Source organism: Tenrec ecaudatus, chromosome X (genome assembly GCF_050624435.1).
Source record: "Tenrec ecaudatus isolate mTenEca1 chromosome X, mTenEca1.hap1, whole genome shotgun sequence".
NCBI lineage: Eukaryota > Metazoa > Chordata > Mammalia > Afrosoricida > Tenrecidae > Tenrec > Tenrec ecaudatus.
Window position 1 is genome coordinate 81,883,688 of NC_134548.1, and position 22,769 is coordinate 81,906,456.

The 22,769-nt window shown below is 38.8% G+C and overlaps 1 pseudogene; it reads right to left on the reverse strand.

Moving 5' to 3' along the window:
* Positions 1–7,515: 7,515 nt before the first annotated feature.
* Positions 7,516–8,600, reverse strand: LOC142433454 (deubiquitinase OTUD6B-like; annotated as a pseudogene).
* Between the last annotated feature and the right edge of the window lie 14,169 nt (positions 8,601–22,769).

The following is a 22,769-nucleotide window of genomic DNA, read 5'->3' on the forward strand; positions in this document are numbered from 1 at the left end:
GCAAGTAGACAAACCCTGGAGGGACAGTGATTAAAACACTCATCTGGCAGCCAAAAGGTTGGCAGCAGTCAAGTTTAGCAACAGTTGAAATGTTGGCAATATTACCACCAGCTGCTCCATAATAGAAAGATATAACTGTCTTCTTTCATAAATATTGACAGTATTGGATCCCCCCCACCAATTCTGCCATTAGAGTGACTCCAAGTCAGTATTGTAACTGTCCATGTTTTTTCATTTGTTTTACAAAGGAAATATGAACGGTACATTTGTAACCTCAGGACTTACTCTTTGACTATTCAGCATTCACCCATAAGTTGCTACAATTGTAGAAAACTCCAATTTTCCTGCTATTAAGTGTTCCAACTCATACAACCTTATAGGACAGGGTAGAACTGCCCCCATGTGTTTCCTAAACTCCCTAAACTTTATGGGAGTAAGAAGCTTCGCTTTCTTCCACAGAACAGCCTGTGGTTTTAAACTGTTGACTTTGTGGTAACCAGCCCAACACAGTCACTACAACACTAGGGCACAGTTCACGTAGGTCTTTTTAAGGCCTGTTTTCCCATTTTGAACTTTACAGTAATTTCTAATATTTCCTCATCAAATCCAAATATGTGGTGAATATTTTGGGGGCAGAATTATCACATATTAAGTACTTAGATGTGGAATTTAAAAGTTAAAGTATTTGGCATCCCCAATAAGACAGAGGCACACTGTAGACAAATCCAGAATAAAACAAGATGAGCAGAATGTGAACTAGATATAAGAAAAGAAAGTGCAGGAAAACAGGTGAGAACTCTAGAGATCCATGCTCCCACAAAGCAAGGTGGAAGGCAGCAAATTAAGATAGAAATCATTGGTGTTCAGGACCCATTCAGAAGGGAAGGCCTGTCGAGAGGTGGCTCAAAACTCATGGTGTCTCTCCACACCCTGCCACATACACATATACCATGGATTGAATCAGGGCATGAACCCAATAACCAGTTGCACCTGCCAAGGGATGCGCCAGCAACTTCAGCAGTGACAAGCAACTGGTGGAGCTCACCATCCCTCATTCTCTCCACACACATCATCCAATTGACTCCAGGTGTGACCTCCCCAAGCTCACCCTCCCAGGATCCAGTAACACTTCCTGTGGCATTACTCCTCCAATGCTCATCATGCACTCTTGTGCCCACTGCCTCCAAAGATAGTGACAAAAAACGCAAACCCACAAATGGGCTACTTCCCCGGGGGGCACGCTTCCAAGATTGCAAATTCTAAAAATTCATACACTGCATGTCCATCACCTCCATGGTCAGCAACACATGCCCATGGCCTTGCCAGGCACTATGCACTTGCCACCTATGAAATTAGTAACACTAGTATCTAATACCACATTGCTTTTCTCCCTTCTCTTTTATTTCCCAATTCAGCAAGAAGCAACGATTATTTCCCCACTAGCCAGCCACATATGCAACACCTGCTGCCCAGACTTGGGTAATTGCCATCACCAGTTTTGTATCACTGGACTGACAATAGATAAAGGTGAAACCAGCCCTCAACTGCATTACATGACTAGTTAACAGAGACACACACACATTCATACCTGCTACTTCACCTACCAGAATACAGGAAGCAGTGCACAAAAATTGAAATGTTTGCCTACTAAAGGAAGCAATAAGATGAAGCTCTAACATATGAGCAGGAACTATATATGCAAGAAAGCAATGGGATGGGGGTAGAAACAAATAGCCAGTAGTTTCTCTTGAAACATTAGTTCCAAACAAAAATCTCAATAAAGTGGAGAGAAAAAAACCTGACTTCTGACCTCCCAGAGACACACGTGAGACACAGGATGGCAATTCAGAGGTGGGACGTATGGGCAAGGATATCCAGAAAGATGGCAATTCTTAGTGGGCTCATTGAAGCACCACAAAGCAAACCCTCTCTGAGTGCTTCAATCCAAGAGAGTGGGTATGGAAAGGATGAGTTAACACCTGGCCTCCACATTCAGTGGGCCCCAAGACTTAATCTAGTCCCACAGAGGACAGTGGCACCCTTCTCCAATGTTTCTGGGAGGTTGAGCTCATGCTGGGGAAGGGCAAACCTAACTGAATGTGCATAGGGGAAATTAACAAAAAAGAAGCTGAAGTTAGTCAACTCTCCATAACCTTAAGTCTATGAAATATACATGCCCACACTTAAATTCCCTGTCGGTAAAGGTTGCTTTAAATAGACCCTGAACCCTGTTCTGAAATTCACCGCAAGTGAAGACATGAGCTCCCATCCATCTATTAGAAAAGAGGCAGGTTCATGGCTGGAGACGGGGCTGCGCTTCTCATCCATTTTCCTTCCCTTGATTTTATGGGCAATTGCTCTTGGAAGATGACTGTTTTGCTCATTGGCCTATACCTCCCTGGCAACAGAAGCCACGCCAAGATTGGGGTGTCAAAAATGAAGAGCAGCCAGATTTTGTTTATCATTAATCCATGACCATGTCACTTCTTAACCTTTAACAGCTACAAACAGTGTACAGGGAATATTATTTACTCCCATACCAACTGGCCAACAAAGAGAGACACCAAACAACAAAGAGATAAATACCAATACCATGTCTCAGAGACAAGAAATCTCAGCACACAAGCGAAAACAAAACGTAGCATGAATGAGTGGTTAAAACTTAGTAGAATTTACAGATGTAAAAAAGGCACTACAGCTACCTACGAAGAAGTTCAGAAGAATGATGTTCAACTGCTTTCAATGGATGGAGAAAAAAATGGAGAAAGATACAGAAAAAAATACACAATACAAAAACCAAAGAGAACTCAGGAAAACATTACAAGAACAATCTGACCAGATTAAAAAATCAGGAATAATTCAACAACTCCAAATAGAAATCCAGAAGACACACACTAAGACATTATAATTAGAAACTAAAGTATTCTGAAATGGCCAAGCAGTGGAGTTGAAGCAATGGAAGCTAAAATCAGTGATCTCAAAGGTAAATCTCTGAAGTACAAACTACAAAAAGAACAAGCTATAAAAAAAACCCAAAAAAACCTGAATAAAATCTAAAGATTTTGTGTGACACTATCAAAAGGAACCATTATAGGAGATTAAAAAGTTGAGAATAGTAAATAGAAAAACCACACGGAGAAAATAGTCCAAGAAATATGGGAAGAAAATGTCTCTAATGCCATGACTCAAAAAATAAACCAACAAAAAACTTTACTGTCATATGTCAATATCAAATTATAGTTACCCTGTAAGACAGGGTAGAATTGCTTCTGTGAGTTTCTGAGACTGTAACTCATTGGGGGAGAAGAAAACCTAGTCTTTCTTCCATGGTGGTTTCAAACTGTTGACCTTGCAGATCAATTAACCACTATGCTACCAGGGCTCCTTTTACATCATGACAGAACAACAACAACAACAACAAAAAGTCATTCAAGAAGCTGAAAGAACACCAAATAGGATTGACCCCAGAAGAAAATCACCACAACATATAACCAAATTTTGCAGCATCAAGGAAAATGAAAGATTTATGAGATTAACTATGGATTAACTATGGAACCAATGAGAATAATTTTGAATTTTTCAATAGAAAGTACCGTAGGGAAGAAGGCAATAGAATAATATATACAAACACCTAAAGGAAAAAATTGACAACCAAGAATCATATATCCAGCAAAATTATCCCTCACCTACAAGAGAGAAATAAAGACATTTTCAGACAAGAGAGGTTTCCTGACTTTAGAAACATCATTTTTTGTTTCATAATATTTTTATTTTGTCTACTGTTTATTTTTCTTTTTAAAAAGTTTTATTGACAAACAATTCCTATATCATACAATTCTATAACTAAATTATATTAAAGAGTTGTACAATCATTACCACAATCAATTTTAGAACATTTTCTTCTTACTTGTATTCATTGTTCTTAGCCAGATTTCTTTTGTTGTTATTTTTTCAAGTATGAAATAAATTTTCATTTTGTTTTATCATTCATTCATCTTTTATTATTTTTGTCAAGTATCAGATAATGTGGACAAAACTATATTGCTCACTATAGTTATACTTTTTATTGCTTTGTATATGTTGTAAACGTATTAAAATGGATAAAATTCTTGGCTAAATGCACAGTGCAAGACTCTAACATGCACTTTTCTGAGTTAGAACGAAAGAAAGCTCATTGTACAGCAAAGTAATCTAGTATATGCTGCTTTTAAATTAACATCTGCCATTGCTATAGCTAGTATACTGTTTAGCTGAAGTTTTATCACAAACCAGAAGCCAGCATACAAATAATAATACAAATAAACATACTGGTTATTTCAATTAAAACTGATTTAAAAAGTCTATAATCAAAAAAATTCCAGTCAGCTCATTGTCTTAAAAATGACAATAAGTTATTTTAAATGAAGAGGAATGCATAGTGCCTTGCTTTCAGAATATCTTTATATAACCTTCTGATTCTTCTATGACAAGGCTCCTACAAATTTGTTATCAGTCTCACATTTGTTGCCCGCAGATCATGTGAGACTGACATCTTGATTTAAATATTCTACAATACAATGTTTACTTACAAAAACCAGTTTCACTTAGGGAAGCAAAAATCAAATAATATAAATTTGTTAAATCGTGCCAGTTATATTCCCAAATGGGGAAAAACAAAAAGGGGCTTATTTTCTCACAGACAATGCTTCCTTACCTAACAGATAGTCAGACAGATTTGTATATATGGGTGCTATCTTCATGCAAAGAATACCGTTATGAGTAGCCTGAAGCTAGGGCTAGATAAAGTCATTTATCCCTAAAACTACTGCTGGACAGAGCTTTAGTAGCGTTTTTCCTGCTAGGCGAGCACCAAGCAACTCGCCCTGAGTTAGTGCAGATGGAATCACTTGGGAAGGTTTTCTCTGGTCACAGTGAATATTTTCATGAAAGCAGTTTCATTTGAATCTCTCTCTCTCTCTCTCTCTCTCTCTCTCTCTCTCTCTCTCTCTCTCTCTCTCTCTCTCTCTCTCTCTCTCTGATGGCTGATTTAAGAGAACAGTGTGTGGCTCTGAAATTTGGTTTCTTGCTCAGGAAAAATGCCGCAGAAACTGTTGTGTTGAACACAGCTTACAAGGACAGCGCTATGGGGAAAAACTCAAGTGTACGAGTGGTTTTCTCCTTTCAAAAAAGGTGAAATGTTGATTGATGACAAACCTCATTCTGGACGTATATCAACTTCCCGAACAGATGAAAATGTCGACAAAATGCTTGCACTGCTGCTGGAAGACTGACGACCAACCATTGAAGAGATGGGAAGTTAACAGAACTATCTAGGAGCTCGGTTCAGTGGATTTTAATGGAAGATTTGGGAATGAGAAGGGTCGCTGCGAAATGTGAGCCTCGGGTTCTGACTGACCCGGGAAAAGAGCATCGGATGGAAACATGCTGTGCTTTAAAAGAACAGCTCCAAAGCTACCCAGACTTTTTCTCCAAGGTCACTATTAGTGTCAAGACATGGTGCTATTCTTATGCCGCCAAAAGCAAACATCAATCAAGCCAGTGGAAGGTGCCATCATCCCCTCGCCCAAAGAAAGCTCATCAAGTGAAATCAAAGATCCAGATAATGCTCATTTGTTTTTCTGGCGTGAGGGGGTTAGTACCTTTGGAGTGAGTTCCACCAGCTGAGACTGTTAATCAAACTTTCTCTTTAGAGGTTCTGAATAGATGGTGTAACAGTGTGGGACCAATAAAAGTCTGATTTGTGGCAGATGGGGCCCTGGTTTTGCCACCATAATAATGAACCTGGTCACGCAGTCATCTCAGTGTGACAGTGTTGGATTAAAAAAAAAGCACGTCTCTTTTTCCCCACACCCCTTACTCACTTGACCTCACTCAGTGTGACTTCTTGTTTTCTCGAATGAAGAGGGACATGGAAAGACAGCGAGTTGACAGACGTAGAAGAGGTGAAGAAAAAAACGAGGGAGATGCTGTCAGCCATCCAAACAAATGAGTTTGAAAAATGTTTCCAAGAATGGAATCACAGATTTGACAAATGTATTAAGTGTAATGGAGAGTACTTTGAAGATGATACGTTTTTTTTAACATTTTATTAGGGGCTCATAAAACTCTTATCACAATCCATACATATACATACATCAATTGTATAAAGCACATCTGTACATTCTTTGACCTCATCATTTTCAAAGCATTGACCCTCCACTTAAGCCCTTTGCATCAGGTCCTCTTTTTCCCACTCCATCCCCACTCCCCCTCCCTCATGAGCCTTTGATAATTTATAGATTATTATTTTGTCATATCTTGCCCCATCCGGCGTCTCCCTTCACCCCCTTTTCTGTTGTTCATCCCCCAGGAAGGAGGTCACATGTAGATCCTTGTAATTGGTTTCCTATTTCCAACCCACTCACCCTCTACCCTCCCAGTATTGCCACTCACACGCCTGGTCCTGAAGGGATCATCCACCCTGGATTCCCTGTGCCTCCAGCTCCTATATCTAAGCTAAAGGGAAGGTGATTTTAATAAATAATATCTAAGCTAAAGGGAAGGTGATTTTAATAAATCTTAAAAAAGTTTTCTTCAAATCCCAGAGAATGAAGCAAAAAGACGAGAGCATGTAAGGTAAATTGGAATAGAAAAATCTAAAGTAAATTTGAATGACCTTGAACCCTTTTAAACACCACTATTCTCTCCACTTTTACTAAGTGGAGAATGAGGGAGGCAACAAACTGCTTTTTAGTGGAGCAATCTACAAGGAGAGCAAACCAGCTAAGTAGTGATAGGAAAACACTCAGAGAATATAAAAATGTGTAGTTATGAATGAAGATAATAAACAGATGATAATAATTCCATCCTGAAGTTTAAGAAACAACAGAAAATAAATAATAAAATAATAGAAAACAGAGTAATCTGTTGGGTGTTTTATTTTTTAATTAAACTTGAATAAAATATAATCTCTAACTCTTTAGAGATAATCTGAAGAATATCTACTTGTCTTTGACTTTGTCTCATTTCTTGAAATTGATTCCAAACTGAAGAAATCTGTAAAAATTTGTAATTATTAAAAAAATTTCCTTAAGCTGCACTTTGATGGGGTTATATAAAAAGTTCCATGGTATTAATTCCATAAATACCATGTTAGTATAATCAATTGGATGTATAATAATTAAATTTGTTATCACCACCCTCCAATTATTGCAATCAGAGAAGAAAGGGAATCAATTCACATCTTCAAGAAATATTACACTGAAATGATTAGTAATGTGTAAAAAAATTAAAATGTATTTCCAATGATGAGGAGAATGCCCCAAATCTTTTATCAATGTTGATATCCATGAGTAAGGTACAGTGTCCTTTTTGTCTGGAATGATGTTCTCTACAATGTTTTAAAAGTACCACTAAATTCTAATACATTTCTGAAAAATATTTGTACCTATATAAACACCTAAATAGTTGTGTTTTATTGCGACATGTAGATCAATCCAGGATTTGTAGAAAACATAATTGGGCAACTTTCATAAACTAGCAGCAATTTTCACTAGCTGTGCTCATCAACTGTGCAACAGAATTGCAATGTTCTCATAAGTCATATGCATGTCTCATAATATACATTAGTGTGCCCCGCCCCTGGATATTGCTCACCAACTATAATCAGAGAAGTCTGCCTGTATTCTTTTTATTGGTGTTTGTGAAAGGTGAGACAGTGCTCTAAGCTCAAGCTGACCTTGCCATGCAGCTGTGTTTACAACATCATCAAAGTACTTTCCAAAATCTTCTAGAGCAGCAGTTCTCAACCTGTGGGTCGCGACTCCTTTGGGGATCAAATGACCCTTTCACAGAGGTTGTCCAATTCATAACAGTAGCAAAATTACAGTTATGAAGTAGCAATGGAACTAATTTTATGATTTGGGGGTCACCACAACATGAGAAACTGTATGAAAGGGTCATGGCATTAGGAAGTTTGAGAACCACTGATCTAGAATATAAATATCTCCTGTATTAGGGTTGTTAAAAATGACAGAAAGCCTTCGACATTACTTTGCATATATTCAGCAATTTAACTCCTTAAGATAGTCACCTTTGGAGCACCATCTTATTGTGTTCTTTTGGCTGATCATCAATGACTGTATATACATGCAGTATTCATTGTATGCAATCTGTTTCATATCCTACTGCCTGACTTCCACAATTTGAGCAAGTTTTTGACTTTTCATGTGTCTGGCTCCAAATAAGATCTCAAATTCAGCTTCAGCTAACCTTTCTTCATGCTCTTATTCCAAAGTGACTTTCTTTTCCTGCCTCTTTTGTGCCTTTGATACTGGAGGCTACTGATTCTCAAGAACCAAGTTTGAGATGTTAAAAGCAACAGAATCTATTGCATTTTCCTTAGTTGTCAACTTCAATTGTTCCAGTTCCTCCCTATGTTTCTGCTCCGTTTCTTCCAACTTAGCAATATCTTCTATGATTTGATTCCTCCTCTTGTTGTCATTCTTAGGCCCAGCATTCTTCATACTCTGAATTTTAGCCTGCAACTCATTCTTCTCTTTTCTATGGTCTCTCACCAGCTGTTCCTCCTTATCTAGCACCTCTGTCAAGACTGCCTCCATGTCGAACAAATAACCCGGCACCTTAAAAGGGTTTTGTTAAAATAGTTTACTGACATATACTTCACGTATTATATAATTTAACAATTCAAAACTATTAAAATATTGCGCAATTATGACCACAATCAATTTCAGAACATTTTCTTCGCATACTCATTTTTTAGCTCCTTATTTCTCCCCATCCTCCCATGCTATTCCCCTAGGTAATTATCAATCCAGTTACTGTCTCGATAGATATACATTTCCTGGATTTGATACACAGAAAAGCATACAAAACATAAATAGGAAGCAAACAAACAAGCATACCTACAACAACAGTATCTAGACAAAGCATAAAAAAAAACTCCATAAAAAATAAAGAAGACCCACTCACCCTCTACCCTCCCAGTATCGTCCCTCACACCCCTGGTTCTGAAGTGAGTGGGCTGGAAAGGGGGAACTGATTACAAGGATCTACATGTGACCTCCTCCCTGGGGGACGGACAACAGAAAAGGGGGTGAAGGGAGACTATGGATAGGGCAAGATATGACAAAATAATAATTTATAAATTATCAAGAGCTCATGAGGGAGAGGGGAGCGGGAAGGGAGGGGAAAAAGGAGAACTTGATGCAATGGGCTTAAGTGGAGAGCAAATGCTTTGAAAATGATTAGGGCAAAGAATGTACAGATGTGCTTTATACAATTGATGTATGTATATGGATAGATTGTGATAAGAGTTGTATGAGTCCCTTATAAAATGTTAAAAAAAGAAGAAAATCAGGTGGGATAGACTAAAAAATAAAATAAAGGGGACCCCCAGAACAATTTATTTCAGAGGACAGCACTGAATCTGCAGCTCGGGGAGAGGGAAATGTCTGATCATAGCACACGGAAGCAAATCAAGGCGAGAAAGAGAGAGTGGAGCACATCCTGGCCCACCAAGCCTTGAGGACAATATTTCCACTCAGAGCAGCCAATCCACAGAGAAAACCATATGGCCGACCCCACTATGAGACATGACATCCCTCACTGACCCATAGCCCTACATGGGGACAACTGTGGAGACACAGTATGGGAATTGCGCCCAATCTGATCCTACCACGCTGAGGCAAAACACTAAGGTCATGCAACAGAACAGCAAGGGGAACAGAGCAACAAAGTCCCCAGGTAATACCAAAAATAGACTTTGGGGCCAGGGCTTGGCACCCCATCAGACTCAACCAGAAAACACTCCTAAAAGCCAACAAACAGTCCTTTAACTAACTACAAGCTTTTCTTTTTTATTGTTGTTGTGTTGGTTTTTGTTTGTCATTGACTTTTTGTTGTTGTTTTGTTGCTAGGTTTGCTCTGTCTTGTTTTTGTGCATGTTTATCTCTGCAGGTCTGTCTAAATAAGAGAGGCTGGATGAACAATCTGGAGGAGAAAACAACGGGACCGACAGTTCCAGGGGGACATGGGAGAGGGGGAGGTGGTGGGAAAGGAAGTGGTGTTAACAAACCCAGGGACAAGGGAACAACAAGTGATCTAAATCGATGCTGAGGAGGGTGTAGGAGGCCTGCTAGGGTGTTATCAAGGGTAACTTAACGGAGAGGAATTACTGAAACCCAAATAAAGGCTGATCTTGATAGTGGGACAAGAGGAGAGTAAAAGGAAGTAGAGGAAAGAACTAGGAAGCAAAGGGCATTTATAGAGGTCTAAATAGAGGCATGTACATGTGTAAATATATATATATGAGGATGGGGAAATATATATATTTGTACATATATTTATAGGTTTAGTATTAAGGTAGCAGATGGACATTGGACCTCCATTCAAGTACTCCCTCAATGCAAGAATACTTTGTTCTATGAACTGGCATTTCATGATGCTCACCTTTCCGACACAATCACTGAAGACAAAGGGGGTGAATAAGCAAATGTGGTAAAGAAAGCTGATGGTGCCAGGCTATCAAAAGATATAGCGTCTAGGGTCTTAAAGACTTTAAGGTAAATGAGCAGCCATCTGAGAAGCAACCAAGCCCCCATGGAAGAAGCACACCAGCCTTTGTGATCACGAGGTGTTGAAGGGATCAGATATCAAGTATCAAAGAATGAAAAATCATGTCATTGTGAATGATGGGAGTATGGAGTGGGGACCCAAAGTCCATCTGTAGGCAACTGGACATCCCCTTATGGAAGGGTTGCGGGGAGAAGACGAGCCAGTCAGGGTGCAGTGTAGCAATGATGAAACATACAACTTTCCTCTAGTTCCTAAATGCTTTCTCCACCCCAACCCGCCCACTATCATGATCCCAATTCTACCTTACAAATCTGGCTAGATCCGAGGATGTACACTGGTACAAATAGGGACCAATGATACCTTCAGGACCAGGGGTGTGAGGGGCGATACTGGGAGGGTAGAGGTTGAGTGGGTTGGAGAGAGGGAACCGATTACAAGGATTTACATGCGATCTCCTCCCTGGAGGATGGACAACAGAAAGGGAGACATCGGGCAGGGCAAAATATGACAAAATAATAATTTATAAATTATCAAGGGCTCATCAGGGAGGGGGGAGCGGGGAGGGAGGGGGAAAAAGAGGACCTGATGCAAAAGGCTTAAGTGGAGAGCAAATGCTTTGAAAATCATGAGGTCAAAGAATGTACAGATGTGCTTTACACATATGATGTATGTATGGATTGTGATAAGAGTTATATGAGCCCCCAATAAAATCATTTAAATAAATAAATAACAAAATATTAAAAACTAAAATAACTTTAAAATAGGTCAAATGATAAGATAAAACATTTAAACTTAACTGCGGCTGGCATAGTTTCTTTTACAGTGCTCTGTTTGATAGCAATGATATTCACATCCCTGGACTATGGTCAGAGGCTTAATCCACATGGGGACCATGAAGATGGATTTCACTCTCATCTATTCCCTTATGCAAACTGAGTGTGTACAAATTAACTTCTGATGCCATTTCCTTCCTTGGATTTCGATTCTATTCTTTACAATCCTTGGATCACAGTGGCTGGTGTACTTTTTTCCATGTGAATTTAGTTGACATCTCACTTAGATGGTTGCTTGTTTTAAGACAAGCTGTATTAGTCTGGGCACTTTAGAGAAACAAATCCACAGAAACTCTTATGTATAAGAGAGTTTTCTATAAAGGTTAATTGTGTATCAAGAAAACATCCCAACCCAGTGCTGCCCAAGCCCACAAGTCCAACATTAACCCATATGTCCATCACCAATCCACAAAGTCTTTCTCCATCTCACAAAACAGACGCAATGATGCCAACTGCAGGAGGAAAGCCAAATCAGTGAATATGTAAGCATCTCAGCGCTGGCAGGGGTCTCCACACGGCTGCTCCAGCATGCAGAGCTGCATCGGGGTAGGTCCATGTGTCTTCTCCTCAGGGATTTCTTGCAGGAAGTGAGCCTTGCCAGTTAAAGCAGGGAACTGGCTAAGGCAGCTGCACCCTGGTCTGACCATCAGAGAGCAAGAGACCTGAGAACTCGAAAGGCGAGGCTCACCGAGCCGTTTATCTTTCTGCTCTTCAATTATTCCCACATGTGTTTATTAGCCAGGTTGGTACAATAAACTAACTAACTCACAAGCTTTTAAGATACCACATGGCATTCTTTCTGATAACCAGGTATCATCTAATTTCCTCTCTACATGTTGCTATAGGACCCATGTCTTCAGTGATCTCTTCATGAGAATGAGATAGGCCAGGGCCATGTCATAAGAATTTTTTTTCCTATATTGGGGCTAGAATTAAGTGTAAGTCCAAAATCCATTTACAGATCTAGGTTTTATATATGTCTCTCACTCACTTTATAGACATCATTATCATTTTGTGATAGAGAATATTATAACAACCTGCTGGAACATAAGGTAGTTCTATTGATAGTATCATTAATTTAGCCAATGGTATAGAATTGAAAATAGTGCCAAGAAAATGAAATTACACATGTATAGGCTGGCTTTTCAGATGGCAATCCATGAATTATTGGCTTGTACAGATTTAACTATTAAGTGACTGGACACTATTTACCAAAAGAAAGTGGAGGTTGCGGATAGGTGAAAAATTTCAATAAAACATATTCACAAAGGAAGACCCATGCCCACTAGACTAATACATTTCATAAGAACACAAGGAGAGCATTAAAATAGTAAATACACAATCGGTCCAATTGTTTTCTCCTACAGATTGTTCATTCCACCTATCTTGTCCAGATAGACATGCATAGACAATAAGACACGCAAAAACAAAGCAAATCAAAACATAACAAAAAAGAAGATAATAAATAAATCAACAACATCTAATACAACACAACAAAAAAAGAAAAACACCCAACAGCTAAAACTGAAAAGCTCTCAAACAGTTCCAGGTCTGTCTGTTGTTGAGAAGCAACAAAGCCCACATGGAAGGAAGCACGCCAGCCTGTGTGATCATGAGGTGTCGATGGGACCAGGTATCAGGCATCAAAGACCCAAAACAAACAAACAAAAATCATATCAATGGAAATGAGGGGGAGGGCAGAGTGGAGACCCAAAGTCTATCAGTAGTCAATTTGACACCCCTTGTCAGAAGGGCCACATGGAAGAAACAAGCCACTCAGGGTGCAGTATAGCATCAACAAAACACACAATCTTCCTCTAGTTTTTTAATGCTTCTTCCTCCCCTGCCCCCACCCCCGCCCCATTATCATGACCCCAAATCTGTCTTACAAATATGGCTAGACCAGAACATGCATACTGATGCAGATAAGAGCTCTCAACACAGGGAATCCAGAACAATCCCTCAGGACCAATAAGGGGAGCAGCGATACTAGGAGGGTAAGGGAAAGAGGGGGAGGTGGAGTGAGGGGGAACCGATCACAAAAATCAATGTATGGCTCCCTTCCCAGAGGGATGGACAGTAGAAACATGGTGAGAGGAGACAGCGGTCAGTGTAAGACATGAAAAAAAAAAAGAATAATTTATAAATTATCAAGGGGACATGGAGGAGGAAGGGTGGAGGAGGGAGGGGGAAATGAGGAGCTGATGCTAAGGGCTCAAGTAGAAAGAAAATGTTTTGAAAAAGATGATGACAGCATATGTACAGGTGTGTTTGACACAATGGACATATGTATGGGTTGTGATAAGAACTGTAAGAGCCCCCAACAAAATAAAAACTAAAAAAATAAGTAAATAAATGGTAGTTTCTAGCCACGATTCATGGGAAACCTCAAAGTAAGAAATCTGAACCAAAGTCCAATGATTACCAATTCCAAAACCTTAAGATAAAAGTCATCTGCTTCTCACACTAGGGAGTTTCAACTTCAATTTGATGTGATTATTCCAGTTCCTTGAATCTGCTACAGGTAAGTTTGAGGTAAAGTCAAGTTCCTTTAGGGGGGTTTTCCACACTGAATCCTTCTGGTGTAAATAGATTTGGAGTTTCCACTAGCATCCACCTCATAAGGACAGAGTTTTAAATCCCTGTTGTCTATTGCATACAGCTTGGGTCACCAAAGGCTGGATAGAAAGTACGTCAAACGTGTCTCATGAGGAGCATTAATAAAGGACGTTTTCTCTTCTTGGGTGCTGTGTAAGTATTGTTAAGCATTTCCCGCCTACCCCCTGTGGGAGGTTGCTCAACCAGGCTGACCCATTAAAAGAAATGTAATCGTCTTCTCCAAGACATACATGCCCCCTTCACCACACCTTGGACTTGAATTACCAGGAAGGTCTGTTTATCAGTCTTAAAGGAGTGTCTGTTGATTTGAGATGACCGTAGCATAATGTTATATGGCAGCAATTAAAAGGTCTTCTCCTTCTCCCCCACATTTTGAAAAACTAACCTCACCTGAGTTGAGGTCTCCTCTGTGTAGTGGTTTTTAAAATGTATACATAAAGGGGGTGATAGGTGGTTCATGGCACTAGGTAGGCTCTCTAACTCGTTGCTTGAGAGACCAGATTAGATTACAGGATCTGAGGACAGAAGTTTTCTTTCCTCCGTGTGTTTATCCTTAAAGTAGTGGGCTCATACAATTTTTTCCTTTGACGATTGACTAACTTCACACTGTATAATAGTTTCCAGGTCTGTTCATGTCTTGAGGTATTTCAAGGTTTCATCATGATTTCTTAGGGATGTTGAGTATTCCATTGTGTGTATCCACCAGAGTTTCTTTATCCATTCTTCTTTCAATGGACATTGGGGCTGTTTCAAGCCTCTTGCTATTGTGAACTATGCTTCAATGAATGTGGGAGACCATACGTTTGTTTGTGTGTTTCATTTCTTTGGGACATAAGTCTAGCAAAAGTATTGTGGAATTTTTATTCCCAGTTGTTTCTGGTAGCACCCTGTTACTTTTCACATGGTTATACATATTTATAAGCCCACACCAGTAGTATATAAAAGTTCCACACAAAGTTCCAATCTCTCCATCATTTGTTATTCTCCATTTTTAATTGTGTGTAAGGTGATATCTCATAATTGTTTTGATTTGCATACCAGATAGCTAGTGATTCTAAACATTTCTCCTGTGTATTTGTTAGTCATTCAAGTGTTGTCCCTTTTGAAATGTCTGTTCATGTCCTTTGCCCACCTTTTAATTAGAATATTTGTTTTTTCTTATAAAGATGTTACAGAATTCCATAGATTTTAGTAATGAGTCCATTATTTGTTGTACCATTGCTAAAGATTTCTTCCCAATCTGTGACCTCTCTTTATATAATTTAGGTCTTGTTTTATTCTATGGCAGATAGAGATCCAAATTTTCCAACACCATTTGTTGAAGAGGGCGTCCCTTTCCCATTTAATGTGTTTTTTTCCTTTGTCAAAAATTGGTTTCCTGTAGGTTGATGCTTTTATTTCTGGGGTTTCTACCTTGTTCTATTGGGCTATGTATTTATCAATAAACCAATACCAGGTTGTTTTGACTACTGTGGCTGTGTTTTGAGGTTGGGACGTGTGGTAATTACATAATCTGGTGTCAATTTAAGAGGATTATGAATGAAGGGGTAGAGCCTGGCTTGTTAATCAAGATATAAACAATGAGGCCTCTGTGTGGGCCTGACCTTCTCCTGAGAATTCTGGGAACTCTTGTATTTCCTCCTCGGATGTAATCGAGACTCTCTCTCTGCTCACTCCCTTGGAGACTATTGACAAGACACATGGCACTAAGCTGATAGACCCCATGTCCTGGGAACTGGAGAAGTCACATGGAGACTCCAGCCAGCACTGGGATGCTTACAACGCCACTGGATCCAAAGACTTTCTACTCATTGGCATGAAATTGTCCTGTATTTGGCATCAATGCATGTTTTTCATGAGTCTGAAGAGGACTCTACAGATTGGTATCAGACATATGGACTAATATCAGGCTTATGGGCTTGGACTGGCCTGAGTTGGGATGCTTTCTTAACGTACAATTATGCTTTATATAAAACTCTCTCTCATATTCACATATGAGTCTCTATGAATTTGTTTCTCTAGCCTACCTGGACAAGCACATTATGGTACCAGGAGTGGGGTTGTAGAGAAACAAATCGTAAAGATAGAGTATGGATGTTTATTTGACTTCTGCCTCATGGTAGAGTTTCTTCTTGGGTTAGATAGAAGTCAGATATGTCCATGCAGTTTACTGGGTTGTTTTCTGGAAAGAATATGAGAAGTTAATGCTTTGATTATTTTGTTTGGTGATATTCTTTGGTTATTCCTGTGCGAAATGGTAAAAATGAATGTTGTTAATGTATACTTTGAGCTCAGAGGTAGGAATAACCATTTGAATTTCTCAGAGACTAGGATGCTTAGGGAAAAGACTGACAGAAGGTCAAAATGGATGGCAGAAAGCATGGTATGATGCTTTCAGAAGTCTAGTCCCATATTTTTGTATCAATAGAATAGTTTAGATGAGGATTAAAATAAACTAAATAATGATTGAATTGACTGTTTTAAGAATTGAGTTTCGTATCTGATTCTACTTTGTTTTTACTGATTTCTTCTGCTAATTATCGATATAATGATTTATAGAAATGTTTATTGGGAAGTATGAAAATAGAGAGCTTGTAAGCCCACTTGTCTTCAGCCATTAAATTTGGATCCTTACATGGGTTTAGAACATGCCTGCCAGGAAGGCTCTGAAGAGATTAACCCCACCCAGTGCATTGGAGTACTTAGGACTTTTGCGTTCCAAGATATGTGCCTAGGGGCTGTTGACAGATTGAAGAAAAAAGGAACTCTTTAGAATTTAAAGTTTGAACTAGTGATTTTTGTCAGAAACTGGAAATAAAAATCTGGAACCATGAGGAAAACTCCTCTCTAGGACTGAATGTTAAAGGAAGGCTGTGAGCAGGCTCAAATGCTTGCTAGGTGACCACCTGGATCCACTTGTTGAGTGGAAGTTGGAGAAATGCAGCAATAAAGAGACAGGTTGAGTCTGGTCACTGACACCCATGGACCTGGTTTACAGGAACTAGAGGAGAATATGAGAGTGGGTTGACTGGTCTGAAGTTCATGGTCTAGCACAAAGGGACTAGGATTGTTCAGAATTTGTGGTGGAGTCTAAAGGGAAGGCGATCAATGGACACTCTGGTGAGGCTAAGTGAGGCAGCTCACATTGAGTTGACCAGAAGCCAGTCAGCTGAAGAGAAGTTATTTGAGCCTGTGAAATGGTAAATGTTGCTGCTGATTTTATGGACGGCCTGTCCTGATTTGACTTTGCTTATGGATGCGGACTCACAAGGTTCCAACTGGAATGAAGATTCTTCACGTTAAAGAATATGATTGTTTCCTAAGGCCACTGGGTTGATATAAGTGAGCAGTATAGTATAGAAATTGGATACACAAATTGAGGGATAAAGGCATGAAGTGGTTGGCTTACAAACTTTCATAGGTGGGGGAATATAGTCATAGGAGTATAGGATTAAGGTATAGGCGTTACGTAACTACAATTGTTAGGCATAGGACATTTTTTGTTTTGCTCACTTATAGAATGTTATGTTTCAATGAGGATGGCACACATGAATTACGTGCATTTTAGCTTTATCCTGTTAGATACAGATATGATTTTACTATTGTTTGCTTGAAAATGTATATTACTAAAGAGTCATGTGAAAGTGTCAAAATGACAAGGGGTGGTCTGTGGTAGTTACATAATCTGGTATCAATTTGAGAGGATTATGATTGCAGAGGTGGAGTTTGGCCTCTCAATCAAGATATTACCAATGAGGCCTCGGTGTGGGCATGGCTTTTCCCTGAGAATTCTGGGAACTCCTGTATTTCCTCCTTGGAGGAGGGAGGCATTTCTCTCTCTCAGCTCACCTCCTTGGAGACTCTCTACTGACAAGATTGACTGAATTCCTGCAAGACATCCCTGATGAGAAGCCACATGGACCAACCCTGATGCAGCCAGAACCCTGGACTTGGAGAAGCCACGTGGAGATCCCTGCCTGCTCTGAGAAGCTTACAATGCCACTGGATCTATAAGAGTTCCCACCCACTGGCCTGTGATCTTCCTGCATTCAACACCATTGCATGTGTTTCATGAGTCTGAAGAGGACTTTATAGATTGGTGCCGACATATGGGTTAATATCAGACTTATGGACTTGATCTGGACTGGGCTGGGATGTTTGCTCAATATTCAACTGCTCTTGTATATAAACCTGTTTCTTGTATACATATGAGTCTCTCTGGATTTGTTTCTCTAGTCAACCTGGACTTACCCAGGTAGTGCAAGGCTTCCTATTTTACTATTCTTATTGAGAAGTTCTTTGCTTATCCTTGGCCTTCTTTCTCCATATGTGTGGGGGTAGCAAGCCTCCCACAACTAATCACGGGTTTAGTAGGCACAATTGTATGGTTAAGATATACAAATATTATAGTAAGATCATAGAGAAATGGTAGATGGGAGAGAGAGAGAGAGAGAGAGAGAGAGAGAGAGAGAGAGAGAGAGAGAGAGAGAGAGAGAGAGAAAGAGAGAGAGTAAAATAAAGAAGTCAGATACATTTCATAGTAGCATGCTCACCTCAGCTCCTCTTAATGGTACACATGGAGTTGGGAGATGAGTGGGCAGGAGAGAGAGCATGAGGTTTTATTTTTAACCAAAGCTTATATGTCTTTGGGGGCATGCCAGCCCCCTGATTACAGATAACAATCTACATCATAGGAAGGGGTTGTAACATAGGCAATACAAGCAATAGGAGGGGGATAACCTAGGGGTTTACACATAATGGTAAAGGGAGGGAATAGGGATACATATGTGGCAAGGTGGGCAGACCCTAGACTTAATATAGTAGCCTAACCTTAGTTATCCTTGAGTGGTCCCAGGCTTGCTTTCAGGCTCTCCTTCAAGGGAACAATATTAGAAGGGAGTGGGTCCTACTTAGGCTGAGTCAGACTATACAGTCTGGTTGCTTTAGGTGGCTGATACCCTTAAAGAGACTAACCTCTGACCTACTTTCATTGACCCCCTAGTGTACAGTCATTTACCATGCGTAGCAAGCCGCATCTTGGGTTTGGCATATATTTGGGGGATAAATTTTGGAGAAATATTTCTGTATCCCACACATATGAAGTTCATAATTCTATTTCCACTTCTTTAAAGAATGAAGCTGTGGTTTGTATTGGAATTGCATTGTATTTGTAGATTTCTGAAAATAGTATTGACATTTTCGCAATAGTATGTCTTATTGATTAACACAGGATATTCTTCCATTTATAGGTTCTTGCAGTTTCTTATAATAATATTCTCTAGTTTTCTTTGTAAAGGTCTTTTGTTCATTTGGTTGGGTTTGTTTGTTGGTGTTTCATCTTTTGTGTGGCTATTGTAAATGCTTTTCTTTTCTTCATGTCTTTTCAGACCTCACTTTGCTAGTTTATGAGTCCAATTGATTTCTGCTTCTTTATCTTGTATGCTGCTACTTTACCGAATTCTCTCAATTGTTTCCAACATTTTGTGATGTGCTTGGGGTTCTGTATATAGAAAATCATATCATCAGCAAATAACGAGAACTTCACTTCTTCTTTGCCCAATTGTATTCCCTTGATTTCTTTCTGTTCTCTAATGTTTCTGGCCAAGACGTCCAGCATGATGTTGAGTAAGTGTAGTGATAAGGGGCACTCCTGTCTTGTTCCCATTTTAAGGGAAAATATTTTCACTTTTTTCCATTGAGTGTGATATTGGCCATTGAATTTTTGTATATGGCCTTTATTATGTGGAGGGATTTCCCTTCTATTCCTATTTTATTGAGTGTTTTTTATTAGAAATGGTTGTCAGATGTTGTTAAATGCCTTTTTTCTACATTTATTGATATCATTATCATGTGGTTCTTATTCTTTGTCTTGTTTATGTGATGGATTACATGGATTGTTTTTCTAGTGTTGAACCATTCTTGCATCCCTGGTATGAACCCACCTTGTCAGGATGAATTATTTATTTGATATATTGTTGGATTCTAGTGGCCAGATTTTTTTTTTTGGAGAATTTTCACATCTATGTTCATGAAAGATAATTTTCTGTCTCTGTTGCATCTTTGCCGGTTTTGGTATCAGCATTATGGTCACTTTACAGAAGACATTTGGGATTTTGCTGTCCCATTAATATTCTGGAGTATTCTGTGTAGAATTGATGACAGGTCGCCCCTGAATATTTTGTAGAATTCTCCTGTGAAGCTATCTGTTCCCAGGATTTTCTTTGTTGGAGATTTCTTGATGACCTCTATTTCTTCTTTTATTATGGGTCTGTTCAGGTTTTCTACATGAATCTTAGTTAATTTGAGTAGATGGTTTATTTCTTAGGTATTTGTTCATTTTTTCTACATTATCAAACTTCTTGGAGTTCTCAGTCTTTCATAGTATTGTTTTATTTTTATTTCAATTATATCTGCTGTGATATCACTCCTTTTCATCTATAACTCTAGATATTTGAATCTTTTTCTTTGTTAATTTGTCAATTTTGACAATCCTTTCAAAAACCACCTGCTTGTCTCATTGATTTTTTTCCACAGTTTTTCTGTTTAGTTGTTTAGTTCATTGATTTTCACTCTAATCTTTATGATTTTTTTTCAGTTTTCAGAAGGTTTATGTTGTTTCCCTTGTTTAGTTGTTGAGATGCTGTGTTAAGGTGTTAATTTTTTTATTTCTCCGCACTTTTTATGTGTGCATTGATTAGTATAAATTACCCACTGATAACTGTTTTTGCTGTGTCCCAGTGGTTTTGGTATGATGTATTATATTTATGATTTGTTTCAAGGAATTTCTTAATTTCACCCCTTATTTGATCTATTACCAAGTTATTTTTAAGTAGTAGGCTATTGAGGCTCCATGTGTTTGTCTTTATGTTTCTGTTATATCTATTGTTAATTTCCAGTTTTATAATGTTAAGATCTGAAAAAATGGATTGTAGGATCCCAATGTTTTCGAAGTTATTGAGGCTTGCTTTGTGGTCAACCATGTGATCTATTCTAGAATATGTACCATATGTACTAGAGAAGACTGTATAGTGGACTATTTTTGTGTGAATTTCTCGCTATATATCTAGGAGGCTGAGCTGATTGTGTTTAGCTCTTCTGTTTATTGAGTTTCTTTCCTGATGATGTCTTTCCTTTAGAGTGGTATGTTAAAGTTTCCTACTATTATTATTGAGCTGTTTATTTCTGTTTTCAACTTTGTGAACATTTGATTGATGTATTTTGAGTGTCATTCATTGGGTGAATATACATTAATTAAGGCGAGATATTCCTGGTGCATTATTTCTTAATCATTATGTAGTATTCTTTCTTGTCTCTCATTGTGTATTTACCTTGAAGTCTATTTTTATCAGAGATTAATATTGTCACTCTTGCCTTTTTAGGGTTTCCATTGGCTGGGTAGAGATTTCATCATTCTTTGATTTTTCATCTATTTTTGTTTTTGAGTTTTAGGTGCATCTTTTTAAAGCAGTATATAGATAGGTCTTGTTTTCTTTATTTTTTCAAGTCAATTCCAATTTATAGAAACTCTTTTTAGGGAGTCCAAGGCTGCCATTCTTTTTTTTTTCTTTTCTTTTCCAACAGTTTATTGACAAGTAATTTATGTATATAATTCAATCATTCAATCATATCAAGGCAAATTGAGCAATTGACCCCACATTAATTTTAGACCATCTCTCCCCCCATTCAATCACCTCTAAAATGAGTTAGGCAATCACAATCCATTCTACTACTACTTCCCCTCCCATCTCCATTATTTACTTCAGAAAATCCCTTCCCTGTTATCTACTCATCACACCCCTGTATTCTCTATAATACCATGTATCAGTTATTCTCATTATGCATACACTCCTCCTGTGCCTCACAGATGGAAAACTGAACAGAAAACACTAACAAAAATATTGCACTAAGTTGATTAGGACAAAAACATAATAGTATAGCCAAAAATACAAATTATGCATAAGAAGGAAACTGGGAGAGTAGAGGGTGAATGGGTTGGAAAGGGGGAACCGATTACAAGGATCTACATGTGACCTCCTCCCTGGGGGACAAACAACAGAAATGGGGTGAAGGGAGACGCCAGATAGGGCAAGGTATAACAAAATAATAATTTATAAATTATCAAGGGCTCATGAAGGAGGGGGGAGCGGGGAGGGAGGGGGAAAAAAGAGGACCTGATGCAAAGGGCTTAAGTGGAGAGCAAATGCTTTTAAAGTGATTAGGGCAAATAATGTACAGATGTGCTTTATACAATCGATGTATGTATATGTATGGATTGTGATAAGAGTTGTATGAGCCCCTAATAAAATGTTTAAAAAATAAAAAGAAGGAAAAAACCACCAACAACATTCAAAAATCCAGGGAAGAAATTGCTGCCATGGAACCAGTAAGAGATACTTGCACCCAGAACAAATTCAGGTCACATCTACAGGGTGGTCAACTGGCCGATTGTCAAGGTCGATCCAGCATAATCAAGATTACAATGGTCTCTGCCTGATATTAAGGCTATTTGAGACTTTTGCCTTTGGCTAGAGCAGAACTGTCAGTGGCTCAGTCTGACCAGATACTCTATAGATGGGCCTTGGGCTCCTACAATCCTCCACAAATGGGGTGCTCATCATTTTGTTCAGATGCTTTTCTCCTCACCATACTGAGATTTTGTAATTGTCATCTTTGAATCACACAAGCTGGTGTATTTCTTCTACGTAGACTTAGTTGACTCTTCACTTAGATGGCGGCTTGTTT